At 41.2% G+C, this 25,274-nt stretch overlaps 1 protein-coding gene across 5 annotated transcripts in view; it reads left to right on the top strand.

Moving 5' to 3' along the window:
* CACNA2D2 (calcium voltage-gated channel auxiliary subunit alpha2delta 2) overlaps nt 1–25,274 on the top strand; it is a 537,538-nt gene that overhangs the window by 98,562 nt on the left and 413,702 nt on the right. The gene's annotated exons all lie outside the window — the stretch shown is intronic.

Genomic DNA, 25,274 nt, shown 5'->3' with positions numbered 1-25,274 from the left:
AATTACAAAAACAAATTAGTTAACGGTTACTGAAAATAAATAAATCAGCTTTAAAAAGATGAAATGAATTTATTATAGATTTTAGCAATGTTAGGTGGTCTGTTCAAAGAAAATCTCTTCTCTTAGGCTGAACCTGGTGTTCCTGGATGAAAGCCAAACAGTTAACATTTTTAAAAATTAAGTGTAGCTTTTAAAATTAATTAAAATATAATTACAGAAATAACAAACTATTTTAATTATTTAGAAAAATCTGTAAACCACTTAATATAAAAATTAGGCAGTATACATTAAACAACATAACATAATTTTAAAACACTAGTTTATTCAGCACAATTGTGCTGAATAGGAAGGAGGCCAATGTATCACCAGCATAATGACAATATTTGACTGTGGTCAAATAGCAGGAGGTCTAATCTAGCATTGGTTGGTCAATGGGCTATCATACCAAACCTAGATGAGCCACATTTAGAAGGATCTTCCTGTGGCCTGTACAGTCCATGCTATTGCTTTCAGGTGGGGAAATATTATTTCTAAATTGATCCTGTTTACTGAGTGATTGTGAACTTAAGTAAAGTGTTTATTTCAAACCAACCTGGCATTTAACAACAGTGCTACCAGGCAGGCCATGGAAACTAATGGAAAGGCAATGAGGTGCTGCCACATGGTGAGAAAAACCAGAGAGGGGAATGGTGAGCAAACACCTGTGTGTACCACATCTCACAGTATGTTTTTCTGCCTGTATCTACTGTGATGGTGATAGCATCATTGGAACATGTTCCTATCAACTCAAACGTATCATTCGCTCACCTAACAACTTCACTGCTCAACATTACAATTCACCCAACAAAACAACAACTAGGACATGCAAGCCTGCTTAGCACCCACTCAGATCTCTGACCCAGCAATATCAAGACTTTCAAGATAAGTAGATATTTTTAAACGGAAATATAATCAGCCACAATCCACAGGATCTGCCTGCCAATAAAAGTTAAGTGAATATATTTATTGCAAACAAATCTGTTTCAAATCTTGTATGCACAACAAAATCCTCTTAGGTGAACATCTTTCTGATAAAAGATTAAAGCTGTTAAATGATTAAAATTGTTCTCTGCCAACTGGCAGAATGTGCAAATTTATGCCATGCTTTCTTACTTTGCTTTCCAGTTTGCCTTTTCAATCTTCTTCCCCAGTCATGAAGCCTTTCTTATGCATGATGGACAGAAGTCACGGGTGTGTTCTTGGTACAATGAACTCCTGACCCTCAGGGAATGGGTTAGTTCCCTTCAGGCCAAGATGGCTGACCAGGAAAAGCTGAGCGAGGCAGAGAGGTTGGTGGAAGAGGCTGTTGGGGACAAGATATTTGTACCCCTTTTCCAGGGTGACAGTTTGCCTGCTGTCTTGGCGAATGAGTTATCCAGGAATGAGACTTTGATGTTCTAGTGGGTAGCCTGATGATGATGATATTGCCCCGGTAGCTGGTGAAAAAGGCAAATTCCATGTTAGGGATTGTTAGGAAAAGTGATTCAAAATAAACCTGCCAATATCACGATCCTGTTATACATATCTGTGGTGAGACCATATTTGGAATACTATGTTTAGTTTTGGTCCCTATAGGTTTTTTGGAAAAAAACACACACAACCAGAATTATCAAGGTTATGGGGCAACACTCCTTTGAGGAAGGATTACAACATTGGAGGCTTTAAGTTTAGAAAAAAAGCAAGTAAGGAGGGGCGTTGTAGAAGTGTATAGAAGTATGACACTGTATGGAGAAAGTTTTCTCTCTTATAATACAAGAACTTAGAGCTATCCAATGAATCTAAATAGAGGACAGACAAAAGGAAGTACTTCACACAATGAATCATTAAACGATGGAATTCGCAGTTTCGGGATGTAGTTATGTTTACCAACCTGGACATCTTCAAAAGGAGATTAGACACATTCTTGGACAATAAGGCTATATTGATAGTTACTAGTCACAAAGGCTGTATTACCTCCAGTACTGAGGGCAGTATGCTGAGAAAATGAGTGCAGGAGAGTGTGATTGTTCTGATTTCCATCTTCTGAGTTATCTTGTCAGGATTAGATGAGTCAAAAATGGACAAAAAATGTTTTGAATTCTGAAAGTAATGTCTGTGTTAAGGTGTGTTTTTCTTTCTTTAATTGCATTCTTCACAGCTGTTAAATAATCAGAAAGCACTCGAAACACTTGCAAGTGACAAACTTGGAACCTTAGAAATGAAAACAGTATTTTCCCCTCTCAATGAAATCTTTCAACATCTTGAAATCTGCTTACTTCACAGTTTTCAAATACTGATTGTTTTCCAGCTGTTGAATGTTTGAAAATAGTTCATAAGTGAGAAAATGTTGTGGGTACAAATATTTCATTCTTTGTTATATTCCTATTGGATAACTTTAAGGATAGAAAGTATATTTTCCCACATTCAACTGCTCCTCCTTTTTGGTTCTTCTATGTTTATTAACCCACACACTTCTATGATTGTTTCCCCCCCCCTTAACACGACTTTCTTTGTTGCAATGTGGGAAAAGCTACAGTTTTTGTTTGCGTGCCTGTAGTGTAGTGTCATCAATTCCCCTCTTGAAGAAGGGACCCAGGGTCAAATTGGACTTGATAGCTTCTTGTTTAGCATAACCCTGATTAGACAGTCAGAGGTTATAACTGACTCTGAGTCATTAGTAGCTGTCAGCAGTGAAGCATTCAAGTGGAAGGACTACAAGTGGAAGGAGAAAAGGAGATGCAGTAAGAGCTAAAGGCTCTTACTAAGAGCAGCTTACTATTTATGAGGGAAGTAAGACTGACTGTGGCCCGTAAGATCCTGTCCCTCCACCTCCCAGCCTAGTTGATTAGACGTTATTGTCTCAGGGGTCCAATGGTGCATCATTTATGGCAGCTAGCTTTCTTCAGGATGTTTGAAAGTCCAGGTCAATACCGTCATCGTGCTAATGATAGGAGGCATACATCCTGTGCTGTGGGGGCAGGTAGCCTGAATGGAGTGGTCCATTTATATACATTGTTTAATGGCTCCATTCATATTTTCAACTGCCCCTCCCCAAACTCTCTAAATACATTTCCCTCCATCATTTAAAATATTTGTTCCTGCAAGGTAACAGTCTCTCAAACCCAAGCTGTGGTAGATAGAGAGCTTTCTTCAGCCGAAACTCAGTTCTGGCAGCTCTCTGGTGGGCGCTTTTGCCATTCTAAGAGAATGAGGGAGGTGTTCATGGTGACATCCAGCACCTCTTTTTCTATAAAAATAGCACTGGGTATAAAATATAACAGTTCCAGGAGGGAGAATCTAAATGTAAGGATTCTATCACTGGAAATGGTTACGCGTTATATTTAGAATAAGAAATTGCACAAAAACCATCAATCTATCACTGGTGCCCATACAATACTGTTGAATTTAGCATGCTCTCAAGGTGCTATGTGGCTATAATGTCAGTTGTTGGACCAGAATTAACTGCCCTGAGTTAATTCTGCTCATTGCGGGCTGCTCAGGGCAAGGACAAGAAACATGCCTTTGGTTTTTTTCAAACTAAGAGTGTTGGAAAGGCAAACTCCAGCAAAAAGTGTTGAGAGAGTGTTTTGGAGCTTCAAAACATCTGGGGTTAGAACCAGAGTAAGAAGAGATCTTGAGCTTGAGGAAAAGGGGAGAGAGAGAAGCAGTGGTGAACAGCATTTTGTTCAGTGTTGTCATAAATAACCATCTTCTCTTTGCTTCTGTGCCTTGTTTGCCATGGGGAATTTGTCAATCAACCCCCTTGCCACCTCCATGCAGGCTGCTGGTGGTTTATCTGAGTAGGATAAGCAAGTTGGCCTGATGGCTGCTGGCATATGCAGGCAGAGGGGGCTGTCTACTGGGGTGACATGGCCATGCCAGCAGCACCTCTAGGCACTGCTAATAAAGTTCACTGGTTCCATGTTCCACTTGGCATAACATAGCTAATGAACTTAACAAGCTCAAGGGGCAATAAAACCCTCTCTGCTCTTGTTAGCAGGCACCATCTGGGAGCATGACAAAAGGGGAGGTGGGAACTGGCAGAGTCTGGAAGTTCAGTTTATGAAGAGAGAAGGAAGAATGGTGATAATCCCATAATGCTAAATGAAAGTCTGGACTGCATTGGAAATGGGAGAGTACTCATAGCACTGCAAAGTAGATATGGGCTGCAGAACTGTGGCAAGTGTGTACTGGTGATAGGCGGTTCCTTTTGTGTGTTTATAAGGAGAAAATGGAAGTAGATTATGGGGTGTCCTGGTTGCAATGCAGGCTACAGTTGTGCAGGCAGCAGAGCATGGATGAGGGGGAAGAAGGAAACCGAGGGAGCTGTTGCAATGCTGCAGTGCAGTTCTGAGCCCAGGGAGTGAGGAGCATTCAGAACACAAGACTAAGCCCTGCAGAACAGGTCTGATCTGACACTTGAATTACTGTCCTTCACTTGGAAATTGCATTCTCTTTAACTTCCCATTTCATTCCTTCTCTTCCCCCCTCCCTCTTCCTGGAAACCTTTGAAGCCTCTTTTCTTCACTCATGTGAAGCAGTAAAGCTGTTTCTTTCTAATTCAGGGGGAAGTGCTGGCATTCAGCTCCTGCTGGGAAGAAAATGCTGGAGACCAGCTTCTGCCAGCTCCTGATCTTTCTGTGCCCTGATTAGTGACTTGTGCTGCATCACATGAGGTGAGGACCCTCAGGGAGTAGGGAAAGCAAGCGCTCCTATCACAAAGCCCTCACCTTCAAGACACTACTAGCCTCTTTTACAAAAGCTAGCACAGCATTTGGCCTGCAGCGCCTCTTTGTGTCATCTCTTCGTAGCAACAGCCCCAAGTCTTGCTTGGAACTCGGTTTGCCCTCGTGGCAAATTGGCCAGGTTTAGTGGGTTGCTTCTGACTGCTAATGTCTCCTCTGTGTGTCATTAATTCTAAGGCACAGGTGGTTTAGGTATATATTCTTAAGAGAAGCCTGTGGGTTTGTAGAATATTTAGGAGTGGGTTATGGGCCCGTGCAGGACCTACTTAATTTTGGTAGGTAATAAAATATTGAAGAATCTGTCGAGGCAAGTTTGAAGGCAGGTGTTAACACAGAATTAGTTTCGGAGCCTTTCGAGGGAATGTCTTCCCCATGTACATTGTAATTGTGCAGCTGTGTCCATCTCTAATAAAAACTTATTTCCAACATAGCTCTTCTTCCCTATTGGCTACAGTTGGGGCATCATATAGGAGGTGTAGTTCTCATAATGCCCAACTACTCTGTATGCACCTGCTCAGCAGTATCCAAGGACTGTTCGCACTCACTCTCCCACTTGAGATGGATGAGACCCTTTTCATGGCTCTCACTTATCCAGTAAGTAGCATAAAGCAGAAAACGCAGGGGAAGTCCTGTTCATGCTGGCAGGCATGGTGGCTGTGTCAAGGTCCTGTGGACCCTACCACACAACTCATTATGCTGCCAGGAGTATGCAGCAGGGCCAGTGAAAATCGCCGCTCCTTCTCCCTTTTCACTGGGAAGAATATATCTTTAGTGGAAGTACCCTATAGAGACTTACTCTCTAGAGCCTTGAACCTCCCCCCCCCCAGTCTGCTTATAGTTGTTAACTGAATGCATGGGTGACATTCTGTTGGATGAGAAGTAGGTGTTTCCTTCTACCTTTATATAGTCTGAGCAGATGACACTACCATCTTTGAGAAATCTTTCCCAGGGGCATAGGAAGGGAGGCAATGGTGGAGGACTGCCCTGGGTGCCCTCACTAAGGGGGGAGGGTGACATTCGGTGCGCTGCCCGCCCGCGACTCCCAAACCTACCCCAAGCCATCGGGGTAAGTGGGGGGTGCTTTGCCGCTTTGGCAACGGCATTCCTCCCTTCCCCCTTCATTTTGACAGCTTGGGGGAGGCTTGGGAGTCGCAGGCGGGCAGCGCGCTGAATGTCCACCATGGGCGGCTCGCTCCGCCCCCGGCTGCAGGGCGCGCATGCCACTCTGGCCACCCAAGTGGCTATCCCGTGCCTGGGAGGGCACCCTCCATGCCACACACCCCGCAGGAGCACACCTGCCCTGGGCAGCACGGGCATATGCTCCACTCTGATCTTTCCCCCTTTAATTTGTGAGGGATGAGGTTGTTTTAGCGGAGATGGTGTTGTTTTGCTCCTTGTAATGCTAGTTCTAGATTAGGACAGTTCTAGAAGACCACAGGGTCTTTCTTGATGACTTAATCTACTCTGGGTGAGGCAGCTGTTGCTGTTGTATGAGGGTAATACTTTAAATGCCAATATTAAGATCCCAAGGGTACTTATACGTCTGCCATACACAACTTCCCTGCTTACTCAGGTTCACCAAATTACAGATTTGAGTCCAGTTTTCAAATATTTCTGCCTTTTCCATGCAACTTTTGATTTTCCTCACCTCACCCCATGAAGCCAGTATGCTATGACAGATAGATTATTGGGAGACTGGGATATCAGTGTCAAAACCCAGTTTAGCCATATACCTATTCTTTCTCATCCCAATCTGCATTGCAGGGCTGTTGGTGAGGTTAATCTGGGATGGCCCCATGTATGCTGTCCTGAGTGCTTGGAGGAAAGGCAACAGCATAACACAATGTGTGATAAATGAAACTTGCAAACCTTTGAACCCACCAATTTTTCATTTAAACCTCTTGGCAATATTTCCCTGCTACAGAATCCATCAAAAGAACTGTGCTGATCCTCATAACTTCCTTCTCATCCTTTTGGGATTATGATTTTGCTGCCCTATAAACAGTAGTCTGTATCTGCCATGCTACACACCCATCTTGGGCCAGCAGTGGCAAATTATGCAGATTTCTCTCCTCCCTCCCCTCCCTCACCCTTTCAGTTTCCATTATCTGGTTTGGTAGAGGCTGTAATTTATTACAATTGGCAGCCTTGTAATTTTGGGCTCTCTTTTTTATTATTTAAAGCTTTCAGAGACAGCATCTTTGTGTATTCAGTGCATTTCACCATAGCGTCTCGGGTCTCCCCAACCTAGCTCTGCTCCCTTTTTTTGTGAGTTGCTCATACACTAGCGCAATTATTATTGTGCACTCAATAAAAATGCATTTAAAAAGTGATAACTGAAATGACATTTAACATGGAAAGCACTTAAGCATAATTATACTATATGCATTACATCATTTAGTGTCACAGTTATTAAAAAATATCTTAGCCGTTTTGTTGTTGGAGACTCTGGAGGGAATAGAAGGCATGTGTTTGGCATTTCAACATTTCAAGGAAAGTATTTTGCATTTCTACCTTTTTTGTCATTATAATTCCAACCTGCCTTTTTCCATTTCTAAGAGCTGCTCTGCTTTTAGCACTCCTGACTGTTTTTAGGGTGTGTGTGTTTTGTGGTATGTGTGTGTCTGTTTAATTTTAAAAAGCTTTATAGGAAGAAAGATGGGTTTGGGGTTAAAACTAACTTCTCCTTTTTACCTCCAGTGATCTTGCAGCACCATGTCTTTTTTCTTGGGGACTGTTGCCATGACTCAACCCCTCTCTCTCTTCCTGCCTCACTCAGAGGAAATGCCAACACATGGGCAATAAGAACTTTGCCGTATCAAACCCAAGGCTCATATAGTCCAGTATTTTCTCTATAGCAGTGCTCAGGAAGATGCCTCTAGAAACTTACAGGCAGGCCATAAAGGTAGTCATCCCCACTGATTTTTCCACAGGTATCTACTTCTTAGATATTTATGGAATTGTAGATTTGGAATCTGGAGGCAATCTAGTCCAACCCCCTGCCCAATGCAGGATCTGCAAAAAAATGATGCATCAACAGCATCCCTGACAGATGGCTCAGTGGCCCCACTTTATGAACTCCACCAAAGAAGAGCCTGCCCCTTCCTGAGTAGGGCTGCCATATGCCCAGACAGAGCCAGAATACAGCAGTCGGAAACAGTATCTGGGTGGAAATCACAGACATATGGCAACCCATGTCAGAAGTTAACAAGTTTTGTGTCCAGATTTCCACTTTTTGAAATATAGCAGCTCTACTCCTGAGGCAATCCAAAACAGCTCCTATTGTTAGGAAAATTCTCCTAATGTTTAGCCAAACTCTGCTTCCTTACAGTTTGCACTCATTGGCTCTAGTTGTGCCCTCCGGAGCTCCATCACTGTTTCTGAACCCATTTAGCTATTCTGAGAAAAGGAGATTGCAGCCACACCCTCTTTTCCTTGCAGGTCAACGGGAGGGGACATAAGTTGTTTAAAAGTAGGCAGTGGATTGCATGCAGCTTGAGGCAACAGGCTGCCCAACTCTGAATAAGAGAAACAAAAAATATGTTTGCCTATTTCCCAGATAATGTGCACATTGGCTGGAGAATGTTCAAAATGTCAAGATATGCACATTCACATTCCTGCCAGGCAAGACCTGCTGGAGAGTTTGCATCTTGACTGGGAAGTGTGCATAATTTGTGCTTCATTGGCAGATTATGTGCACATTTTCCATGAGGAATCTTCACAGTGGCAGTTGTTACGCACAATAGTTAGCTGCCCAGCTTACATCACCCCTAACATATATACTATTACTTTTCTGCTATGAGGCAGGAACTTTTGCTGGGGGGAAATGGAAGAAAAACAAAGATTGTGAAGAGTCAGGTGGATTCCATTCCAATCAAGTCAAACTCCCTGGCTCTTGGAGAGAACTGCTTCCCTCCACTATTCCATTTTAATTTTATTTCTTCAATGCAGCTTGCTCTTTGAGTTAATAAACACTTAATCACTTAAAAGGTTTCTGGGTCATTTAATTCAAAATGTTCAGAGGCATCTCAGGGCCTAGATACAAGCATGGCATGAGTTTGGGCATTTTTCTGTTTCCCTTCTCTTCCAATGCTCACATAACTAGAAACCATGCAGAGGCAATAATAGCAAACATAGCTAGGAAAGGCATCTCCTGCCTGGAGAGATTATTCTGTTTTTAAAGGGGGAGGGGGAGTGGTGAATTCATGTGAGATGGTTTTGTGCATCTTTGCAATAAGGATTCTAAAGAAAAGGGGGGAAGTATGTGTGGTGTGCTGCGGGGAAAGAGATTCTCTTTTTTTCCTGACGCAACTATAAAATTCTCATCAGCTTTATGATCAGTCTCTGCTGGGAATTATCTGGCATTATGTTGGCTTAGTTCATTAGTAAGGCTATAAAGACTGGAGGAGGAAAAAAATGGACATCTCTGTCAATAGCTTTTTTAATTGTGGAAGCTAAAGTCACTTTTATAATAGCAAGCACTGGGAGAAGAAGCCTGTAGACTAATTTTGCTTTGAATCTCTCACTGGAAATCATGTAACTTTGGGTCAGGGTCAAGGACTGAGATGCAATAAAATAACTGTCCAGTTTATGTCAGCAGAGGTCACACTGAAGGGAAAAACTTGGACAAATGGGAACTGTCCAAAGACCTCAGCCAAATTGTCCTAAAGCTGTAATATATTGCTGGTATCCAGCGGTAACCCAGTGATGGGGAGGAAAACAGGTAAAAAATAATAATAAATTTAATACAAAGCATGGTGCTATTTCTTTCTTTGCAGCTACAAACTAGAAGGAAGCAGATTTCATCTCCTCTAGTGCTTCTTAAGCATTTGAATTTCTGACGCTCCTCTCTACATTATTTCTTTTCAAATAATGCTCCCTCTGACGCTCCTCTCTACATTATTTCCTTTCAGCATTAACGATAACAGCAAAAAGCTCACAGTATGTACTCTTGCTTGGAATGCAGCTAATCTATGCATATCATGCTTTCGAGGAGATAGGAGTATAACACAGGAATTTGGTTGCATTATCTCTGCTTTGTTAAACTGCATTTCTGGACAGCACATTTTTAGTCCACCTGTCACCCCACCACCGCCAATTTTATTTTTGTAGGTTTCATCACCATAGCTCCTGGCCACCTTACCTTTCTCTAAAGTAGTCCAGGTTATCCATGTTGCCCTGTGGCATGTAAATGTCCTGTTAAATTTAAAGGATCAGAGCTTGTGGTGTGCAGTGAAACTGAGGGAGGGATTATCTGTTAATCACAGAACTTGGAGGGATCCCAAGGGTAATCTAGTCTACCCCCTGCAATTCAGGATTCTCAACTAAAGCATTCATGACAGGTGGCCATTCAACCTCTGCTTTAAAACCTCCAATGAAGCAGTGTCCACATACTTTTGAGGGAGTCCGTTCCACAACTGAACAGCTCTTACTGTCAGAAAGTTTTTCCTGATGTTTAGCTGAAATCTCATTTGAATCACTACTGGTTCAAGTCCTACCCTCCACAATGACAGCCCTTGAGATATTTGAAGATGGCTATCAATCTCCTCTCAGTTTCCTCTTTTCCAGGCTAAACATACTCAACTCCCTCAACCACTCCTCATACGGCTTGGCTCCCATACCCTTGATCCTCTTGGTTGCCCTCCTCTGCACATGTTCCAGCTTGTCAATATCCTTCTTAAATGGTGGCACCTAGAACTGGGCACAGTATTCCAGATGTGGTCCGACTAAGGCAGAATAGAGTGGTACTATTACTTCCCTTGATCTGAATACTATACTACTGTTGATGGCGCCTAGAATAGCATTAGCTATTTTTTGCTACTACATCACATTGTAGCCTCATGCTAAGCTTGTGGTCTACTAAGACCCCCAGGTCCTTTTCACATGTACTGCTAGTAAGTCAGGTTTCCTCCATCTTATTTTTGTGCAGCTGTTTCTTCCTATCTAAGTGTAGAACCTAACATTTGTCCCTACTGAAATTCATTTTAGTTGTTTGGGCCCAGTAATCCAATCATCTTGAATCCTGATTCTGTCTTCAGTGGCATTGGCCACTCTGCCCGGTTTGATGTCATCTGCAAATTTGATGAGCATCCCCTTAATACCTTCATACAAGTTGTTTATAAAGACATTGAACCACAACAGGCTCAAAAAAGAACCCTGCAGCACCCCACTTGTCAGTTTTTTCCAGGATGATGAGGAACAATTAGTGAGCACCCTTCGGGTTCAGTCAGTAAACCAACTACAAATCCACCTGATAGTTACCTTGTCCAGCCCACATTTTATCAGCTTCTCCTCAAGAATATCATGGGGGACTTTGTCAAAAGCCTTACTGAAATCAAGATATACTACGTCCACAGCATTCCCCTGATCCACCAAGCTTGTAACTATATCAAAAAAATAAATGAGATTAATCAGATATGACTTATTTTTGAGAAAACCAAGCTGGGTCTTAGTAATCACAGTATCCCTTTCTCAGTGTTTACAGACCAATTGTTGAATTATCTGTTCTAGGACCTTTCCTGGTATCAATGTCAAGCTCACCGGTCAGTAGTTACCTGGGTCTTCTTTTTCCTCTTTTTGAAGATGGAGACAATGTAATTATTCTCTTTCTCAATTGCATTCACCTGTAGTCTGATCTTTTAGTGCTTTCATATTTCCTCAGTTTTTAACATTGATTTTAAGGAAATGTGGTTTTTAAAACCCTATTTGCACATTGGTTTTTTAAAAACAAAAACAAAAATTTATCGTCTATAAAGAACAAAGAACCATAGAGTCCTTTAAAATTGCTAGCCTTTGCCAATCCATTGCCCTCCATATGTTTTGGACGACAACATATGTATATCTGTGACTGTATTTGCATCCTTCAGCCATCTTGTGGGGTGAGATGACACATGGATCTATTGTTCTCTGTACTTTTTCTTTCCTTTTCTTTTTGATAAAGTATTAAGCTAAGAGCTCCATGTCACACATTTCTCATTCCCTTGGCAAAAAAGATCAAGGCAAGAAAGGATGAAATTGGAGACAAGCAACATGCTGTCAGAAAGGATTAATTTCTGCCACTCATTAACTTCGTTCTAGAACTGTGGGAGAGTAATGCCAAAACATGGGTATGGGTTTTTTCCACATTTGCAACCTTAAGCAACATTACTCTCCATTGCTTTAGATTCTGTTCTATACAGTACTGGTGCAGAAGCGCTAGATACATGTTTAATTGGATTAGGTCGTTAAAGAAATCCGGTGTGTGGGTGTCCTGCTTAGAACACATGAGGGTATTTTATAATGCTCATTGTAACTTAAGTGCTTAGGCTTCATCCTTATAGCTCTAGAGATTTACACCAGAATATTAACAGCACATTTACAGAGAAATTATGGGCATGTTTGCTCAGAGGCAAGTCCTGCTACATACAAGGAAGCTTACTCCCAGGGATATCTGCATGGGACTGCATTGTCTTTTGACTTCTTTCTTGTGGGGTGAGGGGGATGGGACTCTAATGGTAATGACACTTTAGGAAGGATAATCACTTTATGCTCATTTCCAAAATGAGGAAGTTGACCTATATAGAGGTCATGAGCTGGCAAAGAACAGTGTCAAGCTCAGAAATAATAATCCACAAATCCTGGCTTTCTGATACATGTGACCCTGGGCTGCTAACACTTGCTTTTGGAGTCTGGCAAAGCATAAGTGAAATAAGTGTAGCAATTTCAGCATCTTGTAGTGGTAATTCACTGGAAGACACAGGTGCAGAACCGAAATAGAATTTGTCATATGTCAGTGTTAAAAAAACCTTTGGCAGAGTTTGGAGGAACAGGGAAGCCCATTATTTACTATAGTAGCTGGAAGAACTTCAGGTCAGGGTTTATGCATATCGTCAGAGTTGTGGGAAACACTAAGAAAGAAGTCTATGTTGCAATTAAAAATGAAGATAATTAATTTTCTCCCTTTTGAACTGTTTAAAAAGTTGATGGTGTTCATGGTGGATGCATTTAGAGCCTAGGTGAATTTGGTACCCATTCCATTACCACGCCCATCATTCATTTTTCCCTTTGGCATGATTCATGCAGATCATCAGAGCATCAACCAGTAATATGTGTCCATATTTCTATATGAAAGAACTTACAACATTTTACCTTTTTCTGCAGAACTTGCTCATTATTTTCTGGGGGGGGGGGGAGTGGTGGGGAACAACTGTGAGAATTACTAAAATGTCTTCATTAATAATCCATATGCTAGAGAACTTTCTCAGGCTCTTCAAAGTCTTGTTTCTTCATATGTGGTATAGCAATAAAACTGTTTGCTAGAACATTTGCAAAGCTCAACACATTTGCAAAGCTAAGCAGGGTCCAGTATGCTTCCAAAGTAAATGGGGGCGGCATGTTGAGATTGGACTAGATTACCCTTGGGGACCCTTCCAACTCTACAGTACAATTCTATTCTTTTGAGGCCTAGAACCATCTTGACTCAACATGTTGAAACAATCGGGAAGCCCTTGTCCTGGGAATGGGGATTGAGGAAAACCTTCCCACTTCTTTCCAGAGCACTGGGTCTGTGTTGAGCTGCGGAGGCTGAGAGAAAAGACGTAGTTGGGAAGCGGTGTCCTCTGGCTATCCTAACTTTTACAAACTGTGAAGATCAAGACACTTGGAATACCAACAATGTGAAAAAGATATGGCAGTTCTATGGCTTCCAAGCTATCTATGCTCATTCATTCATTCATTCATTCATTCAAAAGCATGTCTAAACCATTTAATGTATTTTTTAAAATGTCTTTAAGAGGTGTGTAGTATGTGCAATATAAAGACTATATCCATTAAAACAAAAATACAGCCTAAAATAAATAACATACAAACAAATAAAATAGATTCAGGGGGTTCTCTTATTTTATACCTATTTTTTATTTTTTAATATGTTTATAAATCACTTCCCATAAAACATCCCAAAGTTATCTGTCCATCTATCTATCTATCTATCATCTATCTATCTATCATCTATCTATCTATCTATCTATCTATCTATCTATCTATCTATCCAACTACCTATCTACCATTTTAAGCTCAGTAAAGACTGGGATAAAAATCCCTGCTAAACAAGTTTGCTGAATTGACTTCAAGTAGAAGCTGGAAAAATAATAGTGACAGCACATGTCTTGATACATAATGGGAGGGAGTTTCAGGAGAAGGATTCTGTTTATGCCACATAGGGCCACTTTTATATTTTTTAAACTACTAGGATGATCTCTCTCCAGACCCATCGTAATCCCATGTTCCAGTACTCTGTGAAAAGGAAAACTGACTTTTCCTACATAATAGCCTTTTGTGCAATGAAAGCCTGGTTGAGGTATGAACATGCTGATGGCAAATGTGATTTTCATGTTCCACTGTATATTCTTTTTTCTTTAGTTTGAAGGGTCTCTCTCTTAGTATGCTGTAGGAGCTGGAATGTGGCACTGCACTGGGAGGCTGTGCTTTAAGCAGCATGTACATTTAAATAGCACATCACTGAAGCAGCAAAGAGACCCTTTCACTGAATATTCTGGGGAGCCTGCTTGCAATTTGCCTCTGATGTAAAGTTACATCTTTTGTTGTATTAATATGTGCTCAGTGCCTGTGGATATGAGAAGTTAGGCACTTTTATATGGGGGCAGTAAGAGCAAAAAGACAAGTTCTAGTTCATATAATCAGAGGTGGGAAACTGTTTGGAATTTCTAAATGTCAGCATCAGGTGTTTTGAAGCCAGCACCAAATTTATATGTATTGAGCTTTCTCAGAATTAAAACATATCACATTCCTGGAGAGGTCATATCTCAGTGGTAGCATAGACGCTTTGTATGCATGAGGTCCAAGGTTCATTCCTGGCTCTCTCCAGTTAAAGGATCTTACTAGGCCGGGAGGGAGCATGGGTGCCAATAGCATTTTCAGGGCCCAGTTCAATATATGTGGTTTTGACCCCACTTGCAAAAAGATGACACAGATTTGCATTTTAAAAAACCAGCATAAGCTCTGTGCCATATGCAAATTTGTGTCATATTTTGCAGGTGGAGTGGAGATTCCAAGAAATAAATCAGTGGTCACACATGTAATAAAATATCGGACAGACAGAATGTGAAGAGGTAAACTTACCCATAATTTTATTTCCTTACTAGAAAAGACTTAACCAGTTGCATTTCTGCCTGACACACAGCTGTTAAGGGCACAAGAACCCTGCTTTCCCCCAATGCCAACCATAAACCAAAGCCTTGGTAGCAACTGTGTACTCATTTAGCCTGTGAAACACAAGTAGACTTGCTGCTATTGTACTGAAAGTTAACTATATAGCAAATTCTTAATGACTGCCTTATCTTTACCTCCTGCACAACAGGATACATACCCAAGCCTTTTTGCATAGTTTTCACATTTTGCATAACCACCTGCACTTATTGTGTAGTAGTATTTGCGGGGTGAAACTTTGAGGGAGTACCTAATCTCAGACAAAACTACCATGGGAAAGTACCTGTCTCCTGTACCTGCCTCTCAGCAGCTCTGAGACCATGGTGAGCTACAGAGTAAGAATGGTCAATGTTGGGCTAAATACACCTGTGGGGTGACTCAGTAAGGCAACTTCATGTTTAGGTAATAACTTCAGCACCTGAGACTTCCCAGCTCATTGTTGCCATGTAGTATGTTGTCATAACCTCTCAACTTGTAGTCAACTAAATCTTTTGGGGGAAAGAACCCTTCCTAGTCCTTACCATTCCAGCTTTGGAATCTTACATCCCTGTTGCATGTGATCTATTCCTTCATTTTAATGACAAATCTGTCATAAATACCTCTTATAGCCGTGCTGCTGTACACACATTACACATAATTTTTGTAATCTAAGTAGACCTGTACTCTTTCTGGCTATTTCATGATCTACAGCACACAGGAAATGAAATTGCATTTGTAAATTCATGTACTTGCTTTCCACCCTGTGCCAAGTGTACAAAGTTCATTTCCTTCATAGATTTTTATTTGCTTTCAGGTAATTTTTACTTTGCAGCTTGGGTTACATTAGTGCTTTTTGTCACTTTATCAGATAACCCTTTGTAGTCAGCCACCAACCTCCAGAATAAAATGAGTGGATTAGGAAAATGGTACTTAACTAATAAATGTATAGTAGTCTCCAAAGCTCATTTATTTTTTCAGTTTTGTAACCCTCCTTTTTACAATGGTTTTGAAATGCATTATTCTGGAACACTGTTAAATGTGTGGAATTCAGTGGTGGCTTTGGGTTTTTAATTTCGGCTCTGATCAAAACTTAGTCATGCACTGGCTAATTTGGGAGTGCTTCCAAACAAGGTTTAGAAAGGAATACACCCACTCAATTTACTACTTTTGGCCTTGATCAAGTAGAACCTAAAGCAATGCTTCCTTGCTGGAGGGAGTGTGTTCTCTCATTTCCCCCAGACTTGTGGAATGCATATCATAATTTCAGAGGCAGGCTCCTCTCCTTGAGCTGGGGGCAGTTGCTATGGTAACCTCTAGGCTAGGCTAGATTGCTGCAACATGTTATATGTAGGGCTCCCTCTGAAGATGGTTCAGAAACTTCAGCTAGTGCTGAATTCAGCGGCCAGGTTGATCACCAGGGCAAGACAGTTTAAGCATACAACACTGATCCTGGCTAGACTTCACTGGCTGCCAGTTAGTTTGCAGGCCCAATACACAGTGCTGGTTTTGGCCTTTAAAGCCTTAAATGGCTCAGGACTACAATACCTCAAGGATTGCCTCTCCCCATATGAGCCTACCTGGATCCTGTGATCAGCATCAGAGCCCTGCTTTGTGTGCCCCCTCCATGTAAGATCCGGCAGGTGGCAACACAAGAGTGAGCTTTTTCTGCAGTGGCTCCCTGTTTGTGGAATGCTCTCCCTGGCACCTTCATTGTACACCTTTAGATTTGTTTTCTTATTGTTTTTCTTATGTATTTTGTGTTTTGATCTAATGTATTTTTATGCTGTGAAACACCCTGAGATCTTCAGATGACAGGTGGTATACAAATTTAAATAAATAAATGCTTTCACAAAGCTCTCAAAGAGTGTTCATCTACTCATCAATATGACATTTTTTTTAAAAAAAATGTGTTTGTCATTCTGATGTTATTTCACATTGAGGAAAGTAGTAAATCTCGCAATTTGAGCCAAAGAGTATAGACAAAAAAGAAAGGACTGCTTGGAGATAATGAGGAAATGATGAGAGCTGCTTGCCAATGACAGTTGTGATGTGCCTGATATACTTTTAGGTGCAATAATAATATTACTAAGTGTACCATTTGTAGAATTTCCATCCACACACTTTTTATGAAGCATGATGAATTGCCTTTCAGACTGCTACAATTTACGGCATGTTGAATCTATGTCTGCACAGATTTATATATATATATATTATGAATAGTGCAAGCAATGCGGGAATAGATGCACAAATTGTGTGTTCAATTTGTCGCTGAACAACAGTTGAAAATCCACGCTAAATGGATGAACAACACTAGCAGTACCATCAGTGACACAATGCAAATATTTATTGCACTGATTAAATTACTCCATTTACTTACTCATTAAAAGGGAAGACAAATGAAATAAGGTATCATAAAATCAATAAATTAACCCAGGCATAGGCAAACTTGGTCCTCCAGATGTTTTGGGACTACAACTCCCATCATAGAATCATAGAATCATAGAGTTGGAAGAGACCACAAGGGCCATCGAGTCCAACCCCCTGCCAAGCAGGAAACACCATCAGAGCACTCCTGACATATGGTTGTCAAGCCTCTGCTTAAAGACCTCCAAAGACGGAGACTCCACCACACTCCTTGGCAGCAAATTCCACTGTCGAACAGCTCTTACTGTCAGGAAGTTCTTCCTAATGTTTAGGTGGAATCTTCTTTCTTGTAGTTTGGATCCATTGCTCCGTGTCCGCTTCTCTGGAGCAGCAGAAAACAGCCTTTCTCCCTCCTCTATGTGACATCCTTTTATATATTTGTACATGGCTATCATATCACCCCGTAACCTCCTCTTCTCCAGGCTAAACATGCCCAGCTCCCTTAGCCGTTCCTCATAAGGCATCGTTTCCAGGCCTTTGACCATTTTGGTTGCCCTCCTCTGGACACGTTCGAGTTTGTCAGTGTCCTTCTTGAACTGACCACTGGTCCAATTAGCTAGGGATGATGGGAGTTGTAGCTAGGGATGATGGGAGTTGTAGTCCCAAAACATCTGGAGGGCCAAGTTTGCCTATGCCTGAATCAACCCTATTCTGAATCAGCAGCTTTTGATGTCATCAATCATGAGGTCCTTCTGGTTTTGACAATTCTTCTCCAAAAAGACTGATTCTAGATGGTGTTGTTGGGAGCAGGGGCAGAGGGCTATAGTTTGGCATCATGGTATTTGGACCCCATGGAATCAAGATCGCATGGGTGGGCACTGCTTCATAACATTTACATGAAATTAATGAGCAAGGTTAGGAGCTGGGTATCACTGATATGTAGATAGCACTGGCAGCTCTCTTTTATATGAGATCCTGAAGAGACTGCGGAATTGCTAACAAACTGAAGCTCAGTTCTGACAAGATGCTGTTGATAGGTGGTCCATATTGTCAAGGTGGTGATGTTCAACCCATTCTGGATGTGGCTGTATTCCACCTGAAGATATTCTTGAAGTTTAGGAGATTGTGGCAGCTGCATAGAGCTTAGTGGTTGTCAGCGAAGGGCCATGAAGGCTGGTGGATACTCATTGTAAATTTATGTCCTCTTGCTGATGCTGAAATGAAGTGATGCATGTGTTTATGAATATCTCAGAGCATCAGAGGAATGCACATGTTGGTTGGAGGCCAAAAACATAGTAAAGTCTCCCATGAGGATGCTTTGTTTACTATATAGATATATGATTTCTCAGCCCAGAAGAATAAAGTCTTCAAAGAAATAGATATGAAACAAAATGATCTAATTCTGTGAATTGCCAAGAACCTTAAGCAACTTCTTTTTTATCACTAAAGCCAACATATATACAATGGGATCTGCAGCAAAACCTTCCACTTTAGAGTTCAGGATTCCAGCCAGTCACTCATGCTGCCTTTTAAGATACTCCATTCCATTCCCCTCCCATGTGGTTTTTCATTTTTCCTCTTCCAACTCTCAGTTGGCATTGTGTGGCCACTGAGCACTCTTAGTCATCCTTTGGCTGGTTTTGAGTCCCCGTCCCCCAGAAGAAATGACAAGTCTTGTTAACTTGCATCAGGCAGTTTTTTGGGCAAGTGTATGGAGGGGGAGAAAACAGTAAGAAGGTTTTATTATTATTATTTCTGCAAACATTGGAGTTGCCCAAGCATTCCAATAATTTCCATCTTATGCATGGATGGTACCATTTTGGCTAAGGAGTAGCACTTGAAGAATTAGAATATATTTTGTTCTATATAAAAAACCACACAGGTGTGTATATTGGTAATGGTATGGTTGGAAGATAGTTTGTGTTTATCTCTACCTTTGTAAGCAACCATCCAGATTCATGAATGTGCGAGGCGTGTCAGGTTCATTATGAATGAATCAGTTACAGGATCCAAATCTTAACATCACAACTTTGTGTCCTTAATTCTCATCCTCCAGATTCCTCCTCTTGACATGATAATTGTCCCCTCATTTCTTCCACTCCCAGTATCATTGTTTCTTTACATAGAACCAAACTACCTTCTTGTTGTTTGATTCTAAACATCATTTTTCACAGAATCTCTCTTCCTTGCCAACAGCATTGTTCTGTGCTGCCAGCTTACAATTAACCCTTCCTCTGCTACTCCCTGTTGTCCCCTTCTCAAATCCTGTCCTCTTTTCTCTCTTTTTAAAAAGTTATTTAGATTGCAAGGCCATGTGGCTGGAACATCACTGCCTCTCCTCTGCCTCTGGCACCTAGCCCACTGTTAGGGCTGAACAAAATGTTTAATAATTATTCAAACTAATTAGTTCAGGTATTGGTAGCTGTCGTTTTGATATGCACAGGCAGTGCTTGCTTGTCATAGGATTGTCATCTGGTGGCATTTTAAATTGGCCTAGCTGCATCTTTTGTAATCTGGCTGGTGCTTTCAGGTCAGCCCTATGGTAAGAAGTGAGGAAATGCTCATTTGTATATATTCAGATACATATGTAAATGAGCGGTGGTCCTTTCCTCTCATCCCTCAGGATAGAAATGACAACTCTTATTAACTTGCTTCAGGCAGTTCTTTGGGCAGGAATATGGGGAGCTAGTAAAAGGTAAGAATGTGGATTTGTATAGGAAAAAGCACAATTGCTTTAGGTAAGCTAAACTCCTAGCATCTTCTCTTTCTCCTGTTACGGCTTTATACAGTGTTGCATGATTTTTTTTGTTCATTGGGTTTCTTGTCCCTGAGGATCAGTTTAACTGTACACTTCTTTCCACAACACTCTCCCTGTTTCTCTCATTTATTTATTTTGCAAAGAACTGCTAGAACAGTCATTTTATTGTTCAGTAGGTAGGGAGGAAAACTGCTTGCAAGGTGAGTGAGAAGAAAGCATTTTCTTTAATGTCAGCCTCCCCCCCCCCATCTTTTCTTTTAATCTCTCATGAGCATTCCAGCTCTCCAGGATCAGGTTTCTTATTTAAAGGATGTACTACTACAGGGTGCAGGGGCAGTAGGTTCATTCTCCAGGCCTGTTTACGTAGCAGTATTTTGGTCCCTGGAGAGCAACCAGCATCTTGGACTGGCATGACTGAGGCTGCGGGAAGACTTGCAATGCTGCTGCAGCTTGGACTGATGTCACATGATGCAAGAAGGGATATGCATTTTCCGAGCAACTCAGGCTAGAATGCAGCAGCCTAAATCTGCCACCGTCTTCTTCAGCATTTGTTCTCCAGAATGCATGTGTTTGCTTATTTCCCATTCCTGTTGTTGCCCCCTTCCAAATAGCTACTTCTTTCCTAATTCCTCCCCACCTGCATCTGTCTCAGTCTCCATCTCAGCTGTGCTGAATTCAAGGTAGTTTTACACCAGGCACCCCCAAACTTGGCCCTCCAGATGTTTTGGGACTACAACTCCCATCATCCCTAGCTAACAGGACCAGTGGTCAGGGATGATGGGAGTCCCAAAACATATGGAGGGCTGAGTTTGGGGATGCCTGTTTTACACCTTCAACTTCCTAGTCTCTTGGGTACCCCCTTTAGGCAGCCTTGCGCATTACTTCGTTTCCACCACCATTCCATGCTTTACAACTAACTGCTTTTGTATCCCTAATATGTCAGAGTAAAAAACAACAACAAAAAACCCATACAGTTTGCCAGTTCTGTGTTAAAAAAAACAACAAGACTCTGAGCATGTGTGACGTTTTGCATTTTAAACTCACTTAATTTATAGCACCATCATGGCTGCAGGAATCAATGTGGTTTGCTTCTGCTGCCCTGGTGGCGGACATATTTACTTGGGAATAAGCACCATTTGCTGTATTAAAAATATAGTGCATTTTTATATTAAAAATAAAACAGTGTGCATCTGTGATCATTTATATGTCTGGCCAGTTGTCTCCCCACCCCCGCCAAAAAAATATATAATACATTTAAAAAGAAGGATTCTGCAGTGACCAGTATCAGCCCCAATAGACACTGGCATATCCTTGCTGACCTTTTTGCCACTGTCCCCTTCATTTGCTGCTATTTGCTCATGGGGGAAATGCTGGCTGTGGCCCGGCCCTAGCTGCACCACTCCCCAATTTGCCACTACAGTGGTATGTGGCGATTTCCACATAACAGGCTACCAGCAGCAGAAACTGTTCTGGTATGCTGGCAATGAAGCCTGCTGTCACTCTTGCCACTGCCTGCTTCATTATCTCTGATGTTACACAGAACCTGACATCCTGTTAGCATAATATAGATGGCACTATGCTTGTGATCACACTATGAGATACAAGCATCAGCTGATGAAATTTAAGAACACTACGGTTATGGGGCAACCATGAGATGGGAATCATGTTCTTTCTGGCATTGTCTCAAGTACTGAACACTGCTTGCGTCTGGGAATAGCCTGGTGTGTGACCTCATTCACCCACCTGCTAAGTTGATTCCCTGGTTGTGAAATAGTAGGGTAGAATAATCTCCAAACTGGACCACCCAGATCCATCCAGTCCAGCATTCTGTTTCCAGCAGTGATCAGTTTCCAATAGTGATCTATTTTTAATAGTGTGCCTAGCAGCTGATATACCAGGGCAAGGGGTTGATGGCCTTCCCTGATAGTTGGCTCTCAGCATCTGGTAACCAGATACAGTACTTCTGAATATGGAGGATCCATTTGGCTAATAGCTGTTGATAGACTGATCATTTATTAACTTGTCTGATTATTCTAAAGGCATGTAGGCTAATGGACATCACTGCCTGTTGTGGCAGAGGTCTCCAGTGTCTGTAAGGAAGATAATTTCTGTCATGCAGAGATTTTTTTTTTAGAACAGTTGGAAGCATACAACGTTGGGAGCATAGTTTTGTTATGTTGTAACTGAGGCTACATTGGGCTAAGATTGCATACTGAGGCAATCTTGACAAAGCCCATTGTTTCATGATGTGATGTTTAATTTAAAAAAAAAATCTCACCCAGGCTTTCAAAAGATATAGTATTTTTATACCACTATGCATGTTAGCAACCATTATGGTGCAAGCATTGTTACAGTAAAACTTAATGCCAAAATAGCTTCTTTAAAACCATGCTTCCAAGATGACGTTCTTGGACTACAACTCCCATCATCCCTGAGCCAGCCTGGATGAGGGTAGTAGGAGTTGTTGTTGAACAACATTTGGGGACACAACGTCAAAGAATACTGCTTTAAGGTATATTGTGTCCACTGTAGTTGGTCAAGCTTGAAATTCTCAAGACATGCAAACAAGGGTACATATTTTAATTAGAGTGAGTTGTGCTTTCTGGAGGAAATCCATTGATCACAAGGCATAATTAATAGCCAGGTTAGAGGCTTTACCTGCATTAGATATGTCACTGGTTTGGGGGGTTTAATTAGGCATGCATATACATGATTCATTATGCATATCGGTTACTGTAGGAAAATTCCTAACTACAGCAGGAACTTCTAAATAAATGATACTGGGTTTAAGCAGCAATTATACTTGGCTTTAGCTTCCTCCAATTACTTTCTCTAACACCACACTCCTTGCTTAGAGTGAAACAAAAATAAACACATTGTCTTGGGGTTTGTGTAGAGTTCCAGTTGAACTGGCCTTCTTGGTACCTCTTATACCCCTCCATTGAGAGAACTTTCCATTTATTCCTACTTTCTGCTTCATGCTCTTTAACCAGTTGTCTGTCCATTACAAGACCTGTCGTCTTATCCCTTGGCTGCTTGGTGAGGGACTTTGTCAAAAGCTTATTGGAAGTCCCAAGTATACAATATTTACCAGTTCCACTTTTCAGTAGTTAGAGGGGCATGTAATACTAAGGACAAGGATTAGGGATAATAGTCACTGGCAACATAAGCGTCATTTTCTCTGTATGAGCATCCATACTGCTGGCTGTTTAACAAGAGCAATCTGTTCTGCAATAATGACCACACGTCACTATGTTATTATAATAGTTCAACGTGCCCTCTATAAAAAATGCATGCAATATTTGGTTACTGTCACCTTACTGAAATGTTCCAGTAAACCCTACTGAATTAATAGACTTACCTCACCATTTAAGACAGACAGCATTAGGGCACAATGTCATAAAAGCACAACACACCCTCGCCATTTTTCATGGGCAAGGCTAGCTACAACCAATGGGAGCAGATTTGCCATTTCATAATAGGAAAATACTGATGTCAGGATGCCCTCTGCATCCGAAGCTTTCTCCTTGAAGATTGCTCCTTTTCTTTTGCTTCCCTAATTGCTACTGCTCAGCTGGAGCCAGTGTGCCTTCAAAACACATTATTTTGTTATGCTGTTGTTTACCCAAGGAATAATAGGGCATGGGAAGAGAAAGGAAGTAAGAGAGACTATGAGAATCAGTTATGTTCAGTTCTGTTGTTTAACAGCTTCTGCAAAGTATTCCCCCACCTTGCATGCATGCACGCATACACACACATGTTTGGCATGCAGAAGGACTAAGGTTTGTTATTCAGACACATCAATTCACTTCCAGCTGCCTTTACATTATCAGGATGGAGCTTGCTGTTTGCTGAGCAGCCATTTCACACAGCAGGTCAAAGGCAGTTTCAAGAAATGTATGGAAGGGGCAACTAGTGATAAACAACATCTGAAAAAACAAAACATTGCCATGTTGGGTGTTCGTAGCCCTTCATAAGCAGCTTGGATTGCAAACTTCAAAAATCTATTTCTGTAATTGATTCTCAAAAGCTTTCCTTTATTCTGATAGCAGTAGCCCTATTCACATGCTGAGCACACTCTGTAAAATAGATGCACAGTTGTGAAATGGGATTGCGCTCACCTGGTTTGTCTCTGCCTGATTGCCCCTAGGCAAGCTGACCTCTACAGATTGAATGTAATGTATCAGTGACGCATGTGTGTGTAGAGTGCAATGTGTATTGGCTACACATTTTATCCTAAACAAACACACACACACACACACACACACATTTTGCCAGGTAAAGATTGTAAGTTATCAGGTTTACTTTATTCACACTGAACTCCTGCACACATTTGTTTTACTTGCTATGGCCAAGGCATTGAACTGAACTGGGTCTAAAAGTGAGGACAATCCTGCTGCCACACCATGTATTGATTCTATTATTTCCCAACCTTTCTGTTGGCCACTATTTACACCATTTGTATAAGTGGTATGTAGTGTGGATGTTGGTGAAGAGAAGCTTTAATTCTGAAGCTTAGTGATAACACTGTGAAAGGAGTCCGTTAGGTTGCTGAATTTGTTGGTTGCTCTGGTGCAAAATGCCAATCTATCCCCATTGCTGAATTTGATCCAAACATATTTCAAGTCACCATCAAATATAACCCAAGGGGTATGACAGTTCTTGTGTTATATGTAATCTATCTATCTATCTATCTATCATCTATCTATCATCTATCTATCATCTATCTATCATCTATCTATCTATCTATCTATCTATCTATCTATCTATCTATCTATCTATCATCTATCTATCATCTATCTATCTATATCATCTATCTATCTATCTATCATCTATCTATCTATCTATCTATCTATCTATCTATCTATCTATCTATCTATAGCTATCTCTATTAATCTATATCTATCATACAGATTAATGTTGCACTGTTTTGTATTTATTTACCTCAATATTTCCTTCCCTTCTTTACAGGCCTTTTATCATACCAACCTGTTTCCGTCTGTTTTAAGCTCTGCTTACTCTTCCTACCACCTTCAGCCATGGACCATCTGCTGCTAGTCTCCATCCCCACTAAATTATATGCACAGTGGGAGGGATGAGGGCAGTATGCTAGTTTTTATAAAGTGGGTTGGGCATACGTGGCATTTCATGAAGTGCTTTTCTGATTGAGGCTTGGGGGCAATCTGACTATCCCAAGAAAATGAGAA

This window comes from Podarcis muralis, chromosome 2, assembly GCF_964188315.1.
Source record: "Podarcis muralis chromosome 2, rPodMur119.hap1.1, whole genome shotgun sequence".
Lineage (NCBI taxonomy): Eukaryota > Metazoa > Chordata > Lepidosauria > Squamata > Lacertidae > Podarcis > Podarcis muralis.
The sequence above is the reverse complement of the archived record's forward strand: the minus strand, read 5'-3'. Positions and strand labels throughout refer to the sequence as shown.